The sequence below is a fragment of the Lycium ferocissimum genome, chromosome 8 (genome assembly GCF_029784015.1).
Source record: "Lycium ferocissimum isolate CSIRO_LF1 chromosome 8, AGI_CSIRO_Lferr_CH_V1, whole genome shotgun sequence".
Lineage (NCBI taxonomy): Eukaryota > Viridiplantae > Streptophyta > Magnoliopsida > Solanales > Solanaceae > Lycium > Lycium ferocissimum.
This window is the reverse complement of record NC_081349.1, coordinates 11,462,621-11,471,974: the sequence shown is the minus strand read 5'-3', so window position 1 is coordinate 11,471,974 and position 9,354 is coordinate 11,462,621. Positions and strand designations below refer to the sequence as shown.

Here is a 9,354-nt window from a genome sequence, read left to right as displayed (position 1 = left end):
CAACATTGAGATGACTCCGTTGTTAGAAGAAATAGGAGGCTATATAGAAAATGCGGCTTTATTACATAAGAAGAAAAAATGGCAAAATTGTGGCATGATTATCCCAAAGGAACCTCTATCAAAAGAATTTGTCGACAGCCTCGGATTCAGAAAGGGTAAAGGTGTAGAATGTTTACAAAGATCCACGATACCATTTTAGTATTTGTATCATAGATTTGGATATCAACAAAGTTTCACCGATTATCAAGACGAATTTTTCTCATATGACTCTTGGAAACAAAAACGATGCTTCGCTTTCGCAGTATGCTTTTTGGGAACAATGGTATTCCCTAAGGGAACAACAAGAGATATTCACACCCGTCTCATTACTGTGACCGGAGCTTTATTTGGTGGCATTGACGGGAAATACTACACCGTGGTCCCTATGGTTGTGGCAGATATCTATCGGGCGTTAGGACGTTGCAAGCATGGGTACAAACATTTCGAGGGATGCAATTTACTTTTACAGATTTGGCTGATGAAACATCTCCAAAAGGTCGACAGAGGTCTTGCATTTCGAAAGCCGACGGGAGAAAATCACATTCTTGGACATGTTCCAGGAGCTATTGTGGCTAATAGACCTTTTGAAAAGCCAAATTGTGTAGAGGGGTGGGTAAGACTACTTAGCCGTTTGAACAATGATTCAATCCAATGGATGTTCGGGTGGTTTCCATCTGAGGGTTTGGTGTTTCGTACGAAGATCGTGCCATTTTTAGTTCTGATGGGACTTCGGGGCTTGCAACCTTATGCCCCGCTGAGAGTTTTAAGACAATCTGGAAGGAAGCAAACCATACCTTTAGTGGCAGACATGGATCATTACCGAGCCGACTACAAAGAAGGGAAAATTCCTTTTGCGAAAGAAGTTCTAAGCATGTGGAAATCGAGGGAGACCATGAAAGCAGAGTCAATTGAGCCCAACAGATATCAAGCAGGATGCGATGATCACTATCTGGAGTGGTTGGCTGCTAACTTGGAAGGATCAATCACACCCGGAGTTAGCTTGAAGGGTCGAATTAAGGATGGAGAAGCAGAAGCACACATCTTACTTCGGCAACTGCGTAAGAAAAGTCTTGTCTCTGAAGCTGAACACCATGCACAACTTGAGGAAAAGGAAAGGGAGGCAGAGAAATGGAAGCAACAGGCACTTAGTTACGAGCAAAGCATGCAAGAATTAAATACACTTCTAGCTCAGCAAGGAGAAACTTGCACCAAAGAAGATATTAAGACAGGAGGGGTTCTGGCCATGTCATACCTTATCCAAAATCGCCGGAAGATTGATCAATCAATTCAAGCAACCAAGAGGCTCAAGACCGATGAAGGGCCTTCTTCATTTTAGTTAGCTCATTGAAAGTCGAGTTTTTGTTGTAATAATTTCCTTTATTATTCTGTACTAAGGATTTAATTTTCGAACAATGTATGTTTTGGGGTCTTCAATCAATGGCACGTTCGGATGACATATGATTGCATGCTTTATCCTTCAAACCTTCGTTAGGCCTACCTTTGGCACAAAGAGGTCCCATGCATAGTAGGTCGCGCTGTGATTTTTCTTTTGCTATGCGATTTTTGCTTTTGCTATATGATTTGTTTGCTATGCGATATGTGCTTCTTCCAACACTAATTGTTTACATTAATAGTATTTTATTAGCAATTACTCGCACTATACTGACGCAATTTTCTTCATTTTTGAAGGTTTTCTTTTATCTTGATTATTTCCCCAAAGGTTGACTCGTGTTGACTGCGAACTGGTGGATCACCCATATTTCACAAGATCGAAAGCACAAGCAGCCGACAACATGAATGATTCAGGGGCATCCGAACAGAATGGCTTGGGACTTATCACCGTCCTGAGAGACGAGCCTGAGGCTTCAGAAGGAAGAAATGCCGACGGACTCATAGCCCAATTAATACAACAAGTGGCCGATATGCAAAATGAGATTGAGCGATTGCGAAATCTCACCAACCTGTCCATTACCCTCAACACTCCTCCTCATGAACATAGAACAATTGCGGCAATCCCGCCATCCTTTTAGCCTGTTGACTCGCCTGCCCCTCAACCATTTCCCTCAAACCCTCCGCTTCACACAATCAATCCAAACGCCACTAATTCACCTCCCGTCCCACAACAAACTAATCCACAGCAAACCATCTCTCAACAATCTAATCCACAATAAGCCACCCCACAAACAACCAGCCTAGCCTTCCTGCAACAAAATAACCCACAACAAGCCATACCACAACAAAATAACCCGCAACAAGCCAACCCGCAACCAGTCAATCCACAACAAGTTAACCTTCAACAAGCCAATCCATTACCCTTCACCACCTCATATATTCCTCAGCCTTCAGTTATCCAAAACATCCCACTCAACTAGACTACCCCACTTACCCAAAGCTACCAAGCAACCCAATACATATTTTTGGCACACACCGCTAACCATAACACGCAGTATGTGCCACCGGTATATGTAGCGGAAGCTCAACCCTTCACTATCACATTACAAGCCGTACCACAACCAGAGGCTGATCCTTATGAGGAGATAAAAAGGGAAGCTAGGGCAAGAGCGGAGGAGAACGTTGCAAAGGAGATTTGTAGTCTGAAGGAAGCATTTAGAAGCATCCAAACCCACAAAGGATGTGAAGGACTGGAATACGAGGATCTGTGTATTCATCCCGATATTGAGTTGCCCGCTGGATACAAGGTGCCGAAATTTGATATGTTTGATGGAAAGGGAAATCCTCGGGCTCATTTGAGATCGTACTGTGACAAGCTTGTCGGAGTAGGGAAAGATCAAGCCATTAGGATGAAGCTGTTTATAAAGAGCTTGACAGGAGAAGCTCTTGATTGGTACACATGCCAAGATCCGCAGAAATGGCGTAGTTGGGGAGAAATGGCGCAAGAATTCATGGATAGGTTCAGGTTTAATACTGAAACTATCCCAGACAGATTCTATTTGATGAAGTTGGAAAGGAAGTCCACAGAAACTTTCAGAGAGTATGCTATGCGGTGGAGAGCAGAAGCCGCAAAGGTCCAGCCCCCGATGGCTGAAAGTGAGATGACGACACTTTTTTTACAATCTCTAAAAGATGCAACATACTATGAAAGGTTGATAAGTGTCATCGGGCAGAAGTTTTCTGAAGTTATCAGGATGGGAGATTTCATAGAAGAGGGTATCAAGACAGGAAGAATCACAAATTTGGCAGCCTTGCAAGCAACAAGTAAGGCAATTCAATCAGAATCGATTGGGGGAGCAGTCAAGAAGAAGAAAGACGGAGTGTCCGCGGTCATGACCATCCAGGAACGTAGACCAAAACAGATGTTAACCTACCAATACCCTTCCTCCCAGCCCGCATATTACAGCCAATACACCCAAACCCCCTTATTACCGGCCTCCTCCACCCGCTCCTTACCCTGTTTACCACGCCCAGCCAACATATTGTCCACCTCGAGCACCTGCCTATCAAAACCCCTCACAATACCAACCAACCTACTCACCTCAACCGCAATACCAACCAAAAAACCGTCCACAAAACACACCCAGACCTCGCCCAAACTTTGAAAGAAAACCCACTAAAACTTATACACCATTAGCCGAACCCTTAGCCCAATTATATGAAAGATTGAGAACCGCGAGGATACTCCAACCAATTCAAGGGAGAGTTCTAATCCCCTTCCCCGGATGGTATGACGGGACTAAGCGTTGTGCATACCACACAGGAGTTGCCGGACATGATACTGAAAATTGCCTTATTCTTAAAGATAAAGTTGAAGCGTTGATCAAAGAAGGAGTCATCCAGCTCAAAGGGGCTCCCCCAAATATAAATGACAATCCTCTGCCCAATCATGGTGATGCAAATGTGAACATGATCACCATTGATGAAGAATGTAACCTGGAAGGGACTATCGTGCCAGTCAAAAAAGAGGAAAAGGTGGAATCATCAGCCTTTGTCGCTCCCGTAATTACAGTTCAAGTGAGAGCACCGATTGAAGTAGAAGTACTCACTTCCAGGCCTAAGATCACAGCCTTAGTCGCTCAGACGCCTTCTTTTAACACCAAAGCAGTTCCTTGGAATTACTCGGCTGATGAAAGGAATAAGGGAAAGGCAAAATTGGTTGTAGAAACTGTTGCTGCCGGGATGACAAGATCTGGGCGGTGTTATTCCCCCGAAGAGGTAGCGCGAGGAGCAACGAGTAAGGAAAACTACCAAAAAAAGGCTGTGTCCGAGGCTGAAGTAAAAGAATTTTGGAGGAAGATGCCAACTAAGGAATATTCTGTGGTGGAACAATTGAAGAAAACACCAGCCCAAATTTCTTTATTGTCATTGTTATGAGTTCTGAAACCCATAGGAACGCTTTGGTGAAGGTACTAGCTGAAGCTTATGTTCCAGCTGAGACCTCTAGCGAGAGATTTTCAGCCATGGTTGGAGAAATTCTCGAAGCCTACAAAGTCTCTTTTCATGACGATGAGTTGCCACCTGAAGGTTTGGGGCACAACAAAGCACTGAACATCACAGTCAAATGCAGAGACAAGTTCATTTCTAAAGTGTTGATTGATGAGGGTTCAGCTGTTAACATATGTCCTATCGTTACTCTCCGAGCTTTAGAAATTGATATCGGGAAACTTCGCGATAGTCACGTGAGGGTCAAAGGTTTTGATGGAGCTCAAAGGGGTGTCATAGGGGAAATTGACTTGATATTGGAGATTGGACCCGTGGAGTTTACGGTCGAATTCCAGGTGATGGACATATCCGCTAGCTACAACTTGCTGATAGGAAGGCCCTGGATCCATATAGCTGGTGCAGTCCCTTCTACCTTACACCAGAATTTGAAGTTTGTCTGGAATAATCAAGAAGTTGTAATCCATGGAGAAGGCAACAATTCGATTTATCCCGAGAATTCAATTCCTGTTATTGAAAGTGTAGAAAGGCTAGATGGATCTGTGTTCCATATTAAGGAAACCATGTGTACCACTCAAGCTGAAAGGGTGAAGTTGCCACGTGTGCTTATGATGGTGGCTTGAGAAATGTTGAAGAATGGCTTTAAGCCTGGTCAGGGTCTTGGGTTGAAGTTGGATGAAATAGTAGAACCAATTCAATTACCCGGCCAGAAAGATACTTTTGGTCTTGGATACGAGCCCACCCCTGAAGAAATTTCACTGGCTAGTCTCAGAAGGAAAGGTGATATTCCCTTGCCAAAGCCTGTCCCGCTCCTGAATCAGTCATTTTTCAAGGCATCCGTCACCCAAGTACCAGAGGAAGCTGCCGAAGACAACCTCGTGGAAGGACTCAAGAATCTGTTTATTGCCGAGGAAGAAGCTGAATGCAATGTGATTCTGGACGATTGCCCAGAAACTCCAACTATCTGGGATGCTGAGCCTGGAAATGCTTTAAACAATTAGACTTGTACCCCGCCCCCGGTTCTCCGGGAGTCTTGGTAGAAAATTTGTATTAGTATTTGATGAAACGACGCGATTCAAATTTGAGGCCTGAATCGTGTTTATACTTTTGTTATGTTTTGCCTCCACCTTTTGAAAGCTTAAATGCCAAATCCAAACTATAATTTTCTATTTTAATCTTTGTCTTCATTTAATTAATTTCTCTGTTCTTTTTCAGCATTCAAACTAATAAATCTGCCGATACTGTGAATATGACACGTAATGAAATAAGCGAACCAATTCTAAATGCCGAACAAGAATCTGAGGAATATGAAGAGGACCTGCAACCTGAAGAGTTAACTAAGGATTTTGAACATTTTGAGAATAAGCTAAAACCAAATTTGGATAAAACAGAGACTATAAACTTGGGAGACTCAAAAACAGTGAGGGAAACAAGAATTAGTGTCCATTTAACTCCGTCCCAAAGGGAAGAATTGATCAGCCTTTTGAGACAATATATAGATGTGTTCGCTTGGTCTTACGATGATATGCCGGGTTTAAGCACAGACATTGTTTCGCATAAGTTGCCTATTGATCCATCTTGTCCTCCGGTGAAACAAAAGAAGAGAAATATTAAACCGGATTTGAGCTTAAAAGTCAAGGAAGAAGTCTCCAAGCAATTTGATGCCAAGGTCATTCGAGCTGCAAGGTATCCCACTTGGCTAGCCAATATCGTGCCTGTACCAAAGAAAGATGGCAAAGTCAGGGTATGCGTGGATTATCGGGATCTCAACAGGGCGATTCCGAAAGATGACTTTCCCCTCCCAAACATTCACATACTTATTGATAACTGTGCGAAGCATGAGCTGCAGTCATTCGTTGATTGCTTCGCAGGATACCACCAAATTCTGATGGATGAAGAGGATGCTGAGAAAACGGCATTTGTTACACCTTGGGGAGTATACTATTATCGAGTGATGCCTTTTGGACTCAAGAATGCAGGTGCCACCTATATGAGAGCCATGACTACTATTTTTCATGACATGATCCACAAGGAGATTGAAGTCTATGTGGATGATATCATCATCAAGTCATGAAAGAGTTCAGATCACCTGACAGATTTGAAGAAGTTCTTTGACAGGTTAAGGCGATACAATTTGAAATTAAATCCCGCAAAGTGTGCATTTGGTATTCCTGCTGGGAAGCTGTTAGGTTTTATTGTGAGCAGGAGGGGCATAGAATTGGATCCTTCGAAGATAAAGGCTATTCAAGAGTTGCATGCCCCGAAGAGTCGAAAGGACGTGATGAATTTCCTCGGTCGACTCAACTACATTAGCCGATTCATAGCACAATCGACAGTAATATGTGAGCCCATAATCAAGCTGCTGAAGAAAGATGCTGCTACCAAACGGACGGAAGATTGCCAGCTAGCTTTTGATAAAATCAAGGAGTATTTGTCTAATCCGCCTGTTTTGGTGCCTCCAGAAGCTGGAAGACCTTTGTTATTATATTTGTCTGTGTCAGAAAATGCATTTGGATGCGTCTTTGGGACAACATGATGAAACAGGAAAGAAGGAGCAAGCAATATACTATTTGAGCAAGAAGTTCACACCTTATGAGGTCCGTTATACTTTGTTGGAACGCACCTGCTGTTCTCTGACTTGGGTTGCACAAAAGTTGAGACATTACCTGTCTGCATATACTACTTATCTCATCTCAAGGATGGATCCGCTCAAGTATATCTTTCAGAAGCCCATGCCTACTGGGAAGTTGGCCAAAGGCAAATCTTGCTAAGTGAGTTCGATATTGTGTATGTCACCCAAAAGGCTATCAAAGGGCAGGCAATAGCAGATCATCTTGCTGAATATCCCGCAGATGAAGAATACACGCCTCTTAAAACTTATTTCCCTGATGAAGAGGTGTTGTTCATCGGAGAAGATATCTCAGAGGAATATCCAGGGTGGAGAATGTTCTTTGATGGGGCTGCAAACTCCAAAGGAATTGGCATTGGAGCAGTCTTAGTTTCAGAGTCAGGCCAGCACTATCCAATTTCAGCAAAGCTCAGGTTTTCGTGTACCAACGACATGGCAGAATATGAGGCTTGTATTCTTGGACTCAGAATGGCTGTTGATATGAGCATACAAGAGTTATTGGTTATAGGTGATTCTGACCTATTGATTCATCAAGTACAAGGCGAGTGGACCACTAAGAATGTGAAGATACTCCCGTACCTGCATTGTGTGAAAGATTTGTGTAAGAAATTTATCAAGGTGGAATTCAAACATGTCCTGAGGGCTCAAAATGAGTTCGCGGATGCTTTGGCAACCTTGTCCTCTATGATTCAGCATCCGGACAAGAATTACATAGACCCTATCAAGGTGAATGTGCAAGATCAGTAAGCCTATTGTTTCCATGTAGATGAAGAACCTGATGGAGAACCTTGGTACTACGACATTAAGAAGTATCTCAGGGCAGGAAACTATCCAGAAGACATAACCAGTGTTCAGAAGAGAACACTTCGAAGATTAGCAAACTACTTTTTCCTAAATGGAGAAATCCTTTACAGGAGGACTCGCATTTAGGATTGCTAAGGTGCGTTGATGCCAAAGAAGCAATCAAGTTGATTGAAGAAGTGCATGGCGGTACATGTGGGCCTCACATGAATGGTTTTAGGCCTCACATGAATGGTTTTACTCTGGCTAAGAAAATTCTACGAGCTGGCTATTTCTGGATGACAATGGAAACAGATTGCATTCGTTTTGTGCAAAAATGTCACCAATGCCAGATTCATGGCGATTTGATCCGCGTCCCGCCAAATGAGTTAAATGTGATGAGTTCTCCTTGGCCGTTTGCAGCTTGGGGCATGGATGTCATTGGTCCTATCGAGCCGACCGCATCAAATGGACATAGATTCATTTTGGTAGCCATTGACTATTTCACAAAATGGGTAGAAGCATCTTCATATAAGTCAGTGACGAAGAAGGTAGTGGCAGACTTTGTTCGCAATAACATCATTTGTCGATTCGGAATCCCTAAGTCCATTATAACAGATAATGGGGCTAATCTCAATAGTGGTCTGATGCGGGAAATTTGCGAAACATTCAAGATTACTCACCGCAATTCCACCCCTTATCGACCTCAGATGAATGGAGCAGTTGAAGCAGCCAACAAAAACATCAAGAGAATATTGCGGAAGATGATTGATAATTACCGAAAATGGCACGAAAAATTGCCATTGGCCCTTCTCGGTTATCGCACCACTGTTAGGACTTCAACTGGGGCAACGCCTTATCTTTTGGTCTATGGAACAGAGGCTGTGTTACCTGCGGAGGTGGAGATGCCATCGTTGAGGATTATCCAAGAAGCTGAGTTGAGTGATGCCAAATGGATACAAAATCGTTATGAACAATTGATGCTCATGGACGAAAAGAGAATGGACGCAGTTTGTCATGGACAGCTTTATCAGAACAGGATGGCCAAAGCTTTCAATAAGAAGGTAAGACCAAGGCAGTTCAAACCGGGGCAGTTGGTATTGAAGCGCATATTCCCATGCCAAGAGGAGGCTAAGGAAAAATTTGCACCTAAATGGCAAGAGCCTTACATGGTTCACCGAGTATTAACTGGAGGAGCACTAATTTTAGCAGAAATAGATGGCGAAGTGTGGCCAAAAGCTATCAATGCAGATGCCGTCAAGAGATATTACGTCTAGGAGCTTTGCATTTATTTTTATATGTAATGTTTTGTAATGTCTTTCTATGTAATGAAACTACATTTCCTCGGCGGGACATATAGGAAACCCATATCGGGTTTGGACTCTTCAAGATAGGAATATTTCTAAGATTTCTTTTTGCTTGTAACATGAACTACGCCTGACCTGATTCCCACGGCGGGATACGTAGGCGGCCTACATAGGCTTCGGTCACATTATTAGAAAACCTCAATT

The 9,354-nt window shown here is 43.1% G+C and overlaps 1 pseudogene; it reads left to right on the top strand.

The window, feature by feature from the left end:
- The first annotated feature begins 1,832 nt into the window (after positions 1 to 1,832).
- On the top strand, positions 1,833 to 9,120 carry LOC132066019 (uncharacterized; annotated as a pseudogene).
- Positions 9,121 to 9,354: the final 234 nt, after the last annotated feature.